We start from the raw sequence: 13,399 nt of genomic DNA on the forward strand, positions 1-13,399 counted from the left end.
TAATGGGGAGCGGGAGTAGTGGATGTTACATAACGGAAAGCGAGTTTAACGGCCATGATTTTTTTTGAAACACGCACAACCTTGTGCTTATTAGTGTTCTTGCATGTTTTAAACTTTGAGCAATCCTTTAGTTCGAGTAACTAAGTTATTTGGTAAGGGCAACAAGTTTACATTTGTTTTCAACCACCATTGATAGAAAAATTACATGTGTTTGTGTGTATTTATACTTCTTATTGTTCTTATCTGTGATAAATTCTTATGTGTGCTAAATTAATTAATAAAAAAAAATACATTATACACTCCATTAATATATTAGACACATAAGACATACGAATAATACAAATGTAAAATAACTAGAAAAGAAAGAAGGTTGAAGTTGAAAAATATAGAAAATAAATATCACATTACTAATATTATCAAAATAAAATATTTTCCTAACAAGTTAGTATTTTCAAATTGTTAATTAATGCATCTATTGTGGGTATTTAAAGAATTAGTAAATTTTGTATCATTGTCATCCTCATTATAATCTTTTCCTCCTCTTGCCGCTTGGTATATTGAGAATGATATATGAAAGAGAGGGAAAAAGTGAGAAGAAAAAGTAAAAAAATAAAATAATTTTTTTGGTGTAACAGTCCTATAGCGGTTACGTGACGGCCATAGAGACCTTTACATAACGGTCGCGGTCTGTAACAGCCACTACGTAACGGTCACTACGGCCGTGATTTTTCTTCCCACTAATTTTGCGGTGTGTAACGGTATCAGTAGCCCAAAAGGCTGTTTTGTAATGGTCGCGGCTGTCATTTAAAACCATGATTACCACTTTACCTAAAAGCTTAAGCTTTTAGGTTGTGGGCCAACAATATATATCAAGCTTTAACAAAAACTAAGGAAATGCTAGACAAATGTAGGAAAAGTATGTTAAGACCTATATACAAAAGTAAAGGTTAGAAATGAGGGTCATAGAAAAAAATGTTTTAGTAGGAATACTATAGTCATTAAGGATATATAGAATAAAGTAATGACTAGCATTAGGACTATGTGGAGAGTCTAGGGAATTTCCATTCACAATAGATGCACATCAAGGATCTACTTTCAACCCTTATTTTTTTGCACTAGTGATGGATGAACTTACTAGGAGTATACAAAATAAACTGTCATGGTGTATGTTGTTTGCCAATGATATTGTCTTGATTGATGAAACTCTTAGTTGAATCTAAATTAGAAATATAAAGGGAAGCTTTAGAATCTAGATGTTTTTGGATTAGTAGAAATAAGATAGAATACAAGAAATGTAAATTTAGTCATAGTAGGAGGAATATTGGAGAAGAGATTAAACTTGATGGTCAAGAAATTAATAGCGCTAGTAGGTTTTAGATGTTTGATATGTTATGCAAGCTAAAGGAGAAATTGAAGAAGGTATATTGAATTAAAGTAGTTGGTGGAGAAGTGCTTCAGGCGTACTGTGTGATTGTAGACTACCTTAAATTGAAAGTCCTATAAGGTGGCTATGAGGCTATGCTATATGGGTCAAAATGTTGGGCAAATAAGAAACTACACATCAAAAAAGTAAAAGTTGTTGAAATGAGAATGGTAAGGTGAATAAGTAGTATATTGTTAAAAGATAAATTGAGGAATGAACATATTTTCGATTAATTAGGCACAACTCCTGTAGAAGATAAGATAAGGGTGGGGCAGCTCAGATGGTTTGGGCATTTGAAACATAGGTCAAATAGTACACTAGTGAGGAGGGGTGAACTAGTTATTGTGAGAAGCAATAGGAGGTGTAGGGGTAGACCTAAAATAACTTGGAATAAGATAGTTAATAAGAATTTAATAGCCATGAATTTGTCGGAGGAAATTGCCCACAAATGTGTAAATTGATGGAAAAGGATTCATGTATCCGACCACACCTAGTGGGACTCAATGCATGGTTTGTTGTTGTATACGGTCCTTTTATAACACTATTAATAATATTTAGTTTCAAGAAGAAAAGATGATTAATTAAGAGAGAAATTTCAATTCAGGTTTTGAATCGTAAATTTGAATTTCAAGGAAGTTTCATTATATGTTAAAATATCGACTGATTTCGTAGGAATTATGAAGTTTCAAACAAATTTGCATGATTTGTAGAAATTTCGATGGAAATTTTGTAAAATGGAAATTGAATACCATTTCGATTTTGAGGGTGGTCAAAGTCGACAAATTCATGGATATTTAAGAGTATAAATGCTAGAGAGAAGAAATTAATTATAGTATTAATTGAATTAAATTTGGTTGGAAAATAATAGAAGTTTTATTGGAAATCAATTGGCTATAATTTTATTAGTGATAATTTTAAAATGTTTCAAATTGTAAAATAATTTCAAGATGCTTTTATTGAGATTTGAATTATGCAAGGTTGTAGTGGATTGCTCACAAGGACTTAAATTTCGATTTCGATGGAAATTTCGATGGTTTCAATTTACGGAAATTTCGATTTTGATTTCGATTTCGATTTAAAGAAATTACGGAAATTTATAGTAAATGATGGAAATTTACAATAAAACTTTAGGAAATATTAGAATAGATGATTATGCTTAATATGGTATCAAAATACATTAAAAAAATGCATATATGACAAGTTTCTAGTGTGTAGGATATTAAACTGCATATCGCGAAACAAACTATGAACTGAAGAACATTCAAATGATTATAAAGTTTTGAACCTATTCCTTTAAGATTTAAGGCAACAAATTATCATTTAAACAACTACATTTTCAATAAAAATTATACATTTAATGATCTAATACCACATGGACTTTCTTAGTGGCTCAAAGTCATCTCTCCTATCCCTATCATTAGGATTTCGAGATGACATATATTGTTTACAATAATCACTCCATGTCATATAATTTCCAAAATATTGAGTATAGGTATACATGTGTTGTTCATACTCCTCCGTAGTCATCTGGTTCATGGCAGTTTTTACTCGGCCAGAAATCTTCGTGTGCTAGGATTTCTTCTTGCAGGTTCTACTTGTTGTGTATGTCCATAGGATTGTTTTGCATTTGCATATTGGTCATACTCATATCCATATTCTTGACCTATTTGTCCATACCCATAGACATGTGGTTGCCAATTTCCATATTGTTGTGCCTGCTCATTTGCATGTGAAAACGGTTGGCCATATGTAGATTGTGAGGAGCTGTTCTATGTAGATTCATAACCACCATAACTATTAGAGTCGTGCTCTGTTCCTATACTCATAGATTCCATACTAAGGGAAAAGGTATCCTCTTCTATTTGATGCATCTTCCCTTTTGCTTTTCTACGACTGTACTGCCTATCGACTGGACGTGTTTCTCTTTGTGGACCCTCATCTTCTAGTTGGGAAGGACGTGTATATTCTACTTCTGGTCTATAATCTTGCCATCCTTTATTTCCTCCATAGTCCCCACCATCACCATTGCCCACTGCTACCGCCGAGGTTAGATCCGTCACCACCAGCATCATCGTCGTCATTATCATCATCACCACCAGAGGGCATAGATGAAGTTCCATATATAGATCCAAGATTCATTTGAGAATCATCACTACTAGATATTACTTCTTCTACCATTACCTGATTAACATCGATGCCAAAGTCATCTTGTGCATGCTTGGCCATTCGTGGATGGGGACTTCCGTCTCGTTCATCAAGATGAGATGGCCTAATCCATTGAAAAAGTGGATACTCATCCTCATCACCCAAGTCAACTGATATGTCAAGAAGGTCCAAGGGATCTTGTTCAGCCACTTTGTCCATTTCGGCCTCCATATCTCTTATTCGAAGCTTCATGTTGTAATAACAAAAAACAAGCTGCTGAAGTCTGCTGTAGGGTAGTCTATTTCTTTGCTTTGTGTGAATGAGTGCAAATGTGCTCTAATTTCGTTCACAAGCTGATGAAGATGCGATTTGTGACAAAATGCGCAATGCTAGCTTTCTTAGGATTGGAGCACTTGATCCATACATCATCCACCAATCAGCTGTGCAAGATGTTTTAAGAACACAAGTTAGTATTTACTACTTAGTAAATTGTACTTGAAGTTTGTAACTTTGTATTGTACATTTATATAAAAATACTTACCAGGTGCCATGGTTGCCCTAAGCAGCTACTTCTCCAAAGCTTCTTTTAGCATCTCTAAATATAATAATCTAAAAAAATTATTGTTATTGAATAATTAAACATGGATTAAGACTTATTTTATTTAAATTTTATTTTAAAAATATACCTCATTTCCAATTTGATTCAGGCCCGAGGAATGTGGCTCAAGGGTGTTAAAAACTTTGTGAACTGCATCAAGAAAATAAGGATCTTCCCCAACACCTTCTTTGTATTGACATTTTGGATTTAAGAAATAAGCTGCCAATTAAATAAAGTAAAATATAAATATGTAATAAGTATTTTGATATATGAATTTCTTGAAATTTATAAATATTTTATACCTGCTGCATGAAGAGGATGTTCAAGGGTTCTTTCCCACCGGTCATTGATGACTTTGAGAACCCATCTTGCACTTCTTGCACCTATTTCAATGGCCTCTTTCATCACCCTTATTGCTTCAAATACAACTCCTTATGTTGGCCACACTTCACTGTCAATTATACGCAATACTCGATATATAGGCTCATAAATGTTACAAACTTTTGTCACTCTATCCCAAAATTGATGGTTAAGAACTGTACTTTCAATTTCTCTACCCATTTTTGTTCGACTAAGAGCATGCTCAGCCTATTCGTTAGACGTGAATAGAGATTTTAAACCTACTCTTTTTTTTTGTAGGCTATCAAGTGCAATGTAGTTTGTAGCAAATCGTGTGGCCCTTGGACACACAATATCCCCTTGACAATGCTCCCTCATTTTAGCAAGTAACCATCCATGATTATATATAAAATTAGTGATCTGTCTCCCCTGCAAGATCACTATGCTTATTGCCTCTCTTTTTCCGATCTCTTCAAAAATGAGATCAACACAATGAGCGGCGCAAGGAGTCCAATACAAGTTGAATTTTTTCATTAATTTTAGACCTGCTTTCTTGTAGGCACTACCATTATCCGTCACCACTTGGACAACATGTTGCTTTCCTACCTCTTGCACAACATGTTTTAATAAGGAATATATGTATTCATGGTCTTTTATTTTGTCAGAAGCATCTACCGACTTTAGAAAAATTGTGCTTCCTTTCGAGTAAATCATGAAATTTATGATGGATAATTTTGTAGGGCCTGTCCATCCATCACACATTATAGTGTAGCCATACGTGGCCCACTTTTTCTTCACTTCTTGTACGTGGTCTTCCATTTCTTTTACCTCTAAATCAAGGTATTTTGATCTGATTTCATAGGGTGTCGGTGGATCGACTCCCGTTCCAGCTAATTGGCAACCCCATACCATGTTTTTAAAATGAGGTGATTTTGCCTTCTCAGGTGGAACATTATCATAAATAAAAAACTTCGAAATCAACCTATTCATTTCTTCTTTTATTTTACCTCCTTTGAATAAATTTTTCAAATTTCTTTGTTTTGCTGCATCTGACTTGTAATGTTGAGAAGGCTTTGAAATATATGGCTCTATTTCTGGCTCTCTCACACTTTGAGATCGCCTCATCTGAGGTTGCCCTGCACTACTACTAGCCCCTGAACTGCCTCCTTGTTGCCTGCCTGCAAACCTACGAGATTGGTCTCTTTCCCATTCCGTTTGTTTTGAAGCATAGAATGCTTGACGATATGCAGACCTTTCATAGGAAAAAATGTCAAGCGGGTATGCAATATCGTCAACATCATCAACTTCATCAATTTGTTGTGATTGCATCAAGTTCCCACGCAATTCATTTTTTATTTGATCCATTCTTTCTATTTTTTTGGCCTTAGCTGTTGTTTTTCTTTCTAAAACAATTCTCATTTCCTGCTTAACTTCAGGAGGTACTTTGTCGCATAATTTTATATTATGCTGCAGGTCGTAATTTGCTAGGTGCATTTTTAATCTTGTTACACCACCACTTTTCATTTGTATTCCGCAGTATTTGCAAATAAATCCATTCTTGACATTGGGCATCGGGTATCCATGTTCCCATGCTGGATCTTGTTTTCATCCTTCAGACATTTTTGTAGATAATTTTACTTTCCTACAAGGTAACAATGAATCAAAAATTAGGTGTTAAATTAGTCAACAATTTTAAAAGAAAATTATTTGAGATGTTTTATTATCAATATAATCTCAATAAATAAGACAAACATTAAAATATTAAATTAAATTTACAAAATTTAATGATAATGTACAAAATTACCAATAAATTATGGAAATTAAATTAGTCAAATAAATGAAATAATTTAAACTATATTAAGCTAATAAGTACTTTAATTTATTTAATTACTAGGCTATATTCATTAGATGTTAAATTACTCTAAATTTGTAAAAAAAAAAAAAAAAAATTATTTGGATGTTACTCTATAATTTTAAAATAAAAATATTTTGATGCTAAATAATGATAAATTAATTAATAAGAGAAATATTAAATTATTAAATTAAAATTACAAAATTAATGATAATTTTTAGAAAATTATTATTAAGTAATAAATTTTTAAAATGAATATATTTAAATAAATGAAATAATTTATTAATTTATACTATAATAAGACAATAATAGTAAATTATTCTAATTTTATTTAATTATGAAATTTACTAGTTATTAACTAATTATTTATTATACATTTATACTAACTTATTATTTAGTATACTAGTAAAGTAGTAAGTAGTAACTAGTAAGTTAGTAACATTAACTAAGGGGTAAATAGTAAATGGGAGAGGAGGGCATTGCTGTAAATATATTGGGGGCAAGGGGGATTTTGAGTAAATGAAAAAACTTAAGAGTTAAGACATCTTATTTAAAATATAAACCAGCCTTTAGGCAGCCCTTTTATTTTGTGGAGCTGCTGCTGCTCGTGGAGGGAGGGGCGACAGAGGCTCCAGACTCTCATCCCTCATTTCTCGTCTCTCTTCTCTCGGTTTCTTGCTCGCAGCTCTACGAGAGCCTCGGCAAAAAGGAAGATTGCAGGCTGGAGTTCTTGCGGCTGGCTGCGACTGTGTGCGACGCCAACAACGATGGAGGTGGAGGGTGAAGCCGAAGGCTAGAGGCAGAGGCTCGAAGGGCTGGCAGGAGGGGATTCGAAGGCTAGGGCTTTTCGGAGTTCGAACTTCAAAGGTGGAGGCAGGAGGCAGCAGAAATTTGGAATCTGGGGTTTTTTTTTTTGAAGTTTGAAGATGGAAGAAGAAGAAGAAGGCTTTTGAGAGTTTGAGCTTGAGGTATGTATCCGAATGCATGTTAATTTATAGAAATAATTTGTGTAGTGGTCAATGGAATTATTTGGTTGAATAATGGATTTGCAGAGTGCAGAGTATCTCTGCGAGATTTTTTTTTTCACTGTATAAGCTCGTGGGTTTCACAACGTACACAATCACGTGGGAAAAGGCAAAAAAAAAAAAACTGAGAATACTCAGAATAGTGCTGAAATTCCTCCCTCCAATTTATTTATTTTTTTCTTCCACATGATTTCCAAGAAATTTTGGAAGAACAGTCGAAATTTTCGAAATTTTCCGAAAGCTCGAAATTTCGGTCAAATTTTTTTAAAATCGAATCTGTCTCTCAATTTCCTTTCGGGACCCCTCGAAATTCGAAATTTCAGTCGAAATTTCAACATTTCGACCGAAATTTAAGTCCTTGATTGCTCATTGTTTGATGTTGGATTGCTTGTAAGGCTGAAATCAGTTTGAGCTTGGTTGTCTGGGCGTCAAAATCATGATTATGTCATGTACCAGCAAAATATGAATATTGAAGGCAATTGGAGCCATGTTTCACCAACTCCAGACCCAAAACAACTAGATTGAAGTACTAGTTCATCTTGAGTTGGGGAAAATCCTACATTTGTTTATTAGCTCTAGATCCTCATGCAACCCAAGGTGGTGATCAATGTCAGGGCAGTTTAGATTTGGAAAATTGAATGGAGAATTGTGAATTCTCATTTCTGTGGACCATGGCATGAAAAAGTTCCACATGTATTTTACCTATTCACCTAAATGACTGCATGACCATGTGTGTTAAATAAAGACAGTATTTTGAGGCTTTGGTGGATTACCCAAGTGTAAACCCATTTTGGACACCTTAGTTTGTTGACATGTTTTCCAACCAAGAACTTCATTTGGTAGGAAATAGAAGTGAAATGAGCTAAAGACTAGTCTTTTCAGTTTGTATTGTTTTGAAGTAATCTTGTCGGAATAATTATTTTGACAACACAACAACAACAACAACAACAAGCCTTAAGTCCTACTAGGTGGGGTCGCTACATGAATCCTTTTCCGCCAATTCAACCGATCCAAAGCATTTTCCTCTATTAGATTAAAGGCTATTAAATCCTTTCTCACTATCTCATTCCAAGTTATTTTAGGCCTATTCCTATCCCTTTCCATGCTAAAAATTATAACTAACTTGCCCCTCTTCATAGGTGTTCTACTAGGCCTGTATTTCAAATGCCCATACCTTCTAAGTCACCCGTTCACTTATCTTGTTTTCAACCGATGCTATGCCTAAATTATTGTGTATATGTTCATTTCTTACTTTATCTTGTAATGTTAAACCACTCATCCACCTTAACAAACACATCTCTTTCTTACTTTATCTTTTAATGTTAAACCACTCACCCACCTTAACAAACGCATCTCAACAACTTTCATTTTTTGCACATTTTGTTTCGTAGTTGCCGAGCATTCTGAACCATAAAGCATAGCTAGCCTTATAGTCGTCTTATAAAACTTTCCTTTAATTTTAAGGGTATTCTATGATCACACAACACACCTGACGCACTCCTCTATTTTACCCAACTTGTCTTAATTCTATGTACAACATCTTCATCAATTCCCCCCTCACCTTGCATAATTGATGCACGATATCTAAATCTAAGTGCTATTTATCTCTTGATTATCTAGTTTATTCTTCTCTCTGTTGCTACTCCTTACATTACTGAAATTACATTTCATATATTCTGTCTTATTTCTACTTATCCTAAACCTTTTAGACTCTAATGTGACTCCAAATTTCTAGCTTATATTCCACTCTGCTCCTACGATCATCAATCAACACGATATCATCTGCAAATCACATACACCAAGGGCTCTCATTTTGGATATTCCAAGTAATTTCATCAATTACGAAAGTAAAAAGATAAGGACTCAAAGTAGAACCTTAATGTACACCTATTGTGATTGGAAATTCTTTAGAATCTCCTCCTATAGTCGTAACGCAAGTCACTGCTCTATCATTCATACATATCTTTAATGGCCTCCATATATCTACTACAAACTCCCTTCTTTTCTAATACCCACCAAAGTAGTTCCCTAGGTGCTCTATCATAAGCTTTCTCTAGGTCAATAAAAACCATATGCAAGTCCTTCTTCTTTTCCCTAAACTTTCCCATTAAACTTCTTAGAAGATAAATAGCTTCTATTGTTGATCTCCCAGGCATAAAAGCAAATTGATTTTCTGAAATCTTTGTTTCTAATGTTATTCTATGTTCAATTGCCCCTTCCCATAATTTCATTGTATGACTCATAATCTTAATTCCATGATAGTTATTATAGTTTTGAATATTGTCTTTGTTTTTATACAAAGGTACTAACGTACTTTTCCTCCATTCTTCTAACATTTTTTTGGTTTCTATAATATTATTGAATAGATTAGTTAACCATATAATTCCTTTATCACCTAAACATTTCCAAACTTCAATCGGTATTTTATCTGGTCCTATAGATTTCCCCCTTTTCATCTTTTTTAATGCCATCTTAACTTCAAGGGCTTTAATTTTGCGAATAAGTCTCCTATTTTTAATCTTCTCTTCATTTGTTGCTTCCAAGTTCAATCTTTCATTTTGGTTTTCATTAAACAACTTATCAAAGTATGTCTGCCACCCCTTTTTTATGTCTTCTTCTCTAATTAAGACATTATCAATCTAGTCCTTTATACATTTTACTTCACCTAAATCTTTGCATTTTCTTTCTCTAGCTCTTGTAAGTCTATAGTTGTCTTTTCCCCCTTCTTTTGTATCTAGTTTAGTATATAAAGTATCATAAGCTCTATGTTTAGCTTCATTGATAGTCTTTTTTGCATTTTTTTCTCGCTTTTTTATTATATTTTTCAAAATTTTCTATATTTCTACAATTTTACCCTATTTTATACCAATTTCTTTTTGTCTGAACGGATTTTTGGACTCCTTGATCCCACCACCAACTTTCTTTACCACCCAAGTATCTTCCTTTAGACTCACCTAAAATCTCTTTTGCTATCTTTACAATAGAATTTTCTATTTTTTTCCAAATAGTATTTGCATTAACCTTATCCTCTACTGTCCAATCACACTCTTTGTTTATTTTATCTTTGAATTTTATTATATTATCTTCCTTCAAGTTCCACCATCTAGTCCTCTTGTGTTGATTTATGCTACTCATTCTCTTCCATTTTTTTATATGTATATCTAATACTAAGACTCTATGTTGTGCACTTACAAAATAGACGGTCCCCTTTCTTAGTTAAGAAATCTATTTGGCTTTTATTGTACCCACTTTTGATATGTATTAGTGTTCTTCTCTTTAAATAGAGCAAGTATTCAATATAACCAAATCGTAAGACATGGCAAAATCTAGGATTGTGTCACTGGCATCATTTTTATCTCTATATCCATAGCCTCCATGTATCCTCACATATCCTATATTATCCTTGCCAATGTGACCATTCAAATCAGCTCCTATGAATGTCCTTTCAGACATTGATATCCCTTGTAAAATACTATCCATATTTTCCCAAAATTGTCTTTTCAGATTTTCTGCTAAGCTTATTTGGGAGCATATGCACTAATTAAGTTCACCATCTTCAGGCCTAAAACTATCTTGATTTTAATGATCATATCCCCTATTCTTTTAACATCTACTACATTATCTTTTAGGTCTCCATCTACAATAATACCCACCCCATTTTTTTGTGTCTCTTTATCAATGTACCAAAGTTTAAATCCTGATTTTTCAATTTCTCTAGCTTTCTCTCCTACCCATTTTGTCTCTTGAAGGAATTATTATTTTGTGTTCTATAATTTGTCTCTTAATGTGCACATTAAGTGTTACATTGTTGAGATAATGTATTCGTAAAAAAAATTATTTCTAATCAAGTAAGGAAAAAGAAAAGAGTGCTGCACTTGTCTGGAAAAATGGGAAATTTCTTGTTGCATGATCTGTGCCATTAATTAAAATGAGTAGAATAAAGAAAGAACTGCCTACAAATAAAATTGGACATGTTTAAAGATCAATGAAAATCCTGAGCTGCCATTTAACTCCGCTTGGTTTTATTTCTTTCTGTTCTCCTTTTAATATGTTTAATTTGTGATAAAAAAAAATTGAGTTGCTATTTAAATGTTGATTGTTTGGTCAAAAAAGGGATTAAATTTTTTTTTTAAAGAAAAATGTTTGGCTAGCCTAAGAAAGCCAATCTAGAAATTAAATTCTCAGTGTTGTTGCAGCTTGCTCTTTGCAGTGTTGGCTGCCTTTTTGTTCATCTGCCCTGACCACCCCCTGCTCCCTCGCCCACGCCCTCCCCCCCCCCCCCCCCCCCCCCCCAAACCCACCCAAAAAAAACAGAAAAGTAAAAAGAAGGAAAATAACCCTGATGCACGCGAAGATTAAGCAAACTATCATTCTTCCAAAAATCTTTCTGGTATGCAGATAGAAGAAAATGATCTTTTGCTAATTTCAAAAAAGGAACAACTAACAGAAAAGAACCCTGGAGCATGCGAACAGGAACAATAAAAAACCAAACTCCCACTTGTCCCACATTATATGTTGGATGCAGATAGAAGAATGGGAATTTTTTTTTGCTAAATTATGTCTTTATGATTAAGATGTTTATGCTTCATTTTCTTAATGATAGATTGCCCATCCTGCTAGAGATTGTCTTTTGGCATCATTACCTTTATTTCCTTTATTTCCTTCATGTTTATGAAACTGATATATATTATTATTTTTTAATTGAAAATACTTTATTGAGAAGCAGAATAAATAGTTACAAAAAAGAACATGAAGTCCTTGCTCGATGGGAAAAAAAGTTCTTAATAAAGCACTCCAGTCTCAGATGGCATCTTGAAAACTGCAACCCTTAAAAATAGCCTGTACTATAAGCTCAAGCCCCAAACGGGAAGCCAAGCACTGAATCCTATCCTTAAGAAATCTGACTGATATTGCTGTATCTTAAATTTCAATTTGAGCTCAAATTTTGAAGATCCAAAAGGACTGAAATTTCAACAGAAATTTTGATTTTGTTGTCAATTTCAATTTTGATTTGGAAAAGTTATGGAAATTAATAGTGAAGTATGGAATTATTTTATGAAATGTTAAAAATTGTTAATAAACATAATAATGTATGTTTTAGGATTAATATGTTCTAAATTTAGTACATGTTTGTTGTGTGTGTGGTGCAGTAGTTGAACTACTATGTGTATCAAACATATTCGGAATATAATATGTGTATTAAACATATTCGGTTAACATAAATGAAATTCTTAAATCAATTAAATATTACATGCAAATAAATATAATTAAGACATGAATGGTTACATAAAATGTTGTTGCTAATGTCAAAGTTTAATTTTTCATATTTAAAAGGCTGATGTAATAATATTTTGTTTTGATACAAAAAATAAGATAAATTAAGTGAGAAATTTCACTTTTTTGTCAAAATGTCACATTTGAATTGCAAGGAAATTTCATTCCATAGTTAAAATTTCAACAAGTGTCATTCAAAGTTTGAGATGTTTATGATGAATTCCAGATGATTGATAAATTTCAACTAAAATTTTGTAAGATGGAAATCGACTGTCATTTCGATTTTGAGGGCGATGGAAAGTGGAAATTTCGACGAATATTTCAAAAAGTTCATGGAAATTTCAGGCCATGGCTGTAGATAGTAGAATATAGTATCTATATTATATCATCTAAAAAAAATTACAATATCTCTACTATTAATAAAGGAAAGATTGAGGGTAAGCAATATAGTTACATACAAAGGGTAAAACTACCACAGCGTTTCTACATCTGCTTCCCACTTTTCTGCTAACTTTACTTGGAGGTTGTAGCCCCATGCCTAATTAATGTTCTAAGCCTCCTCTCTCTTGCTCTGTATCAGTTCCTACTTCCCACTCTGTCTTGATTATTTTACATTTATCTTTGATTTTTATTTTTTGTATTTTACCACGATGTATGTGCCACATTGGATAGTTTGAAATTAAAAAATTTCTGCACTTATTTTTCTAAGTAACAGCAATGGTTTTGTGATCATTTCTGCACAA

At 33.1% G+C, this 13,399-nt stretch overlaps 1 protein-coding gene across 2 annotated transcripts in view; it reads left to right on the forward strand.

Annotated features, from left to right (window-relative positions):
• The window catches only part of LOC131146373 (DENN domain and WD repeat-containing protein SCD1), a 119,955-nt gene that overhangs the window by 66,706 nt on the left and 39,850 nt on the right, over positions 1-13,399 (forward strand). The window lies entirely within an intron of this gene.

This window comes from Malania oleifera, chromosome 13 (genome assembly GCF_029873635.1).
Source record: "Malania oleifera isolate guangnan ecotype guangnan chromosome 13, ASM2987363v1, whole genome shotgun sequence".
In the NCBI taxonomy this organism is placed as follows: Eukaryota; Viridiplantae; Streptophyta; class Magnoliopsida; order Santalales; family Ximeniaceae; genus Malania; species Malania oleifera.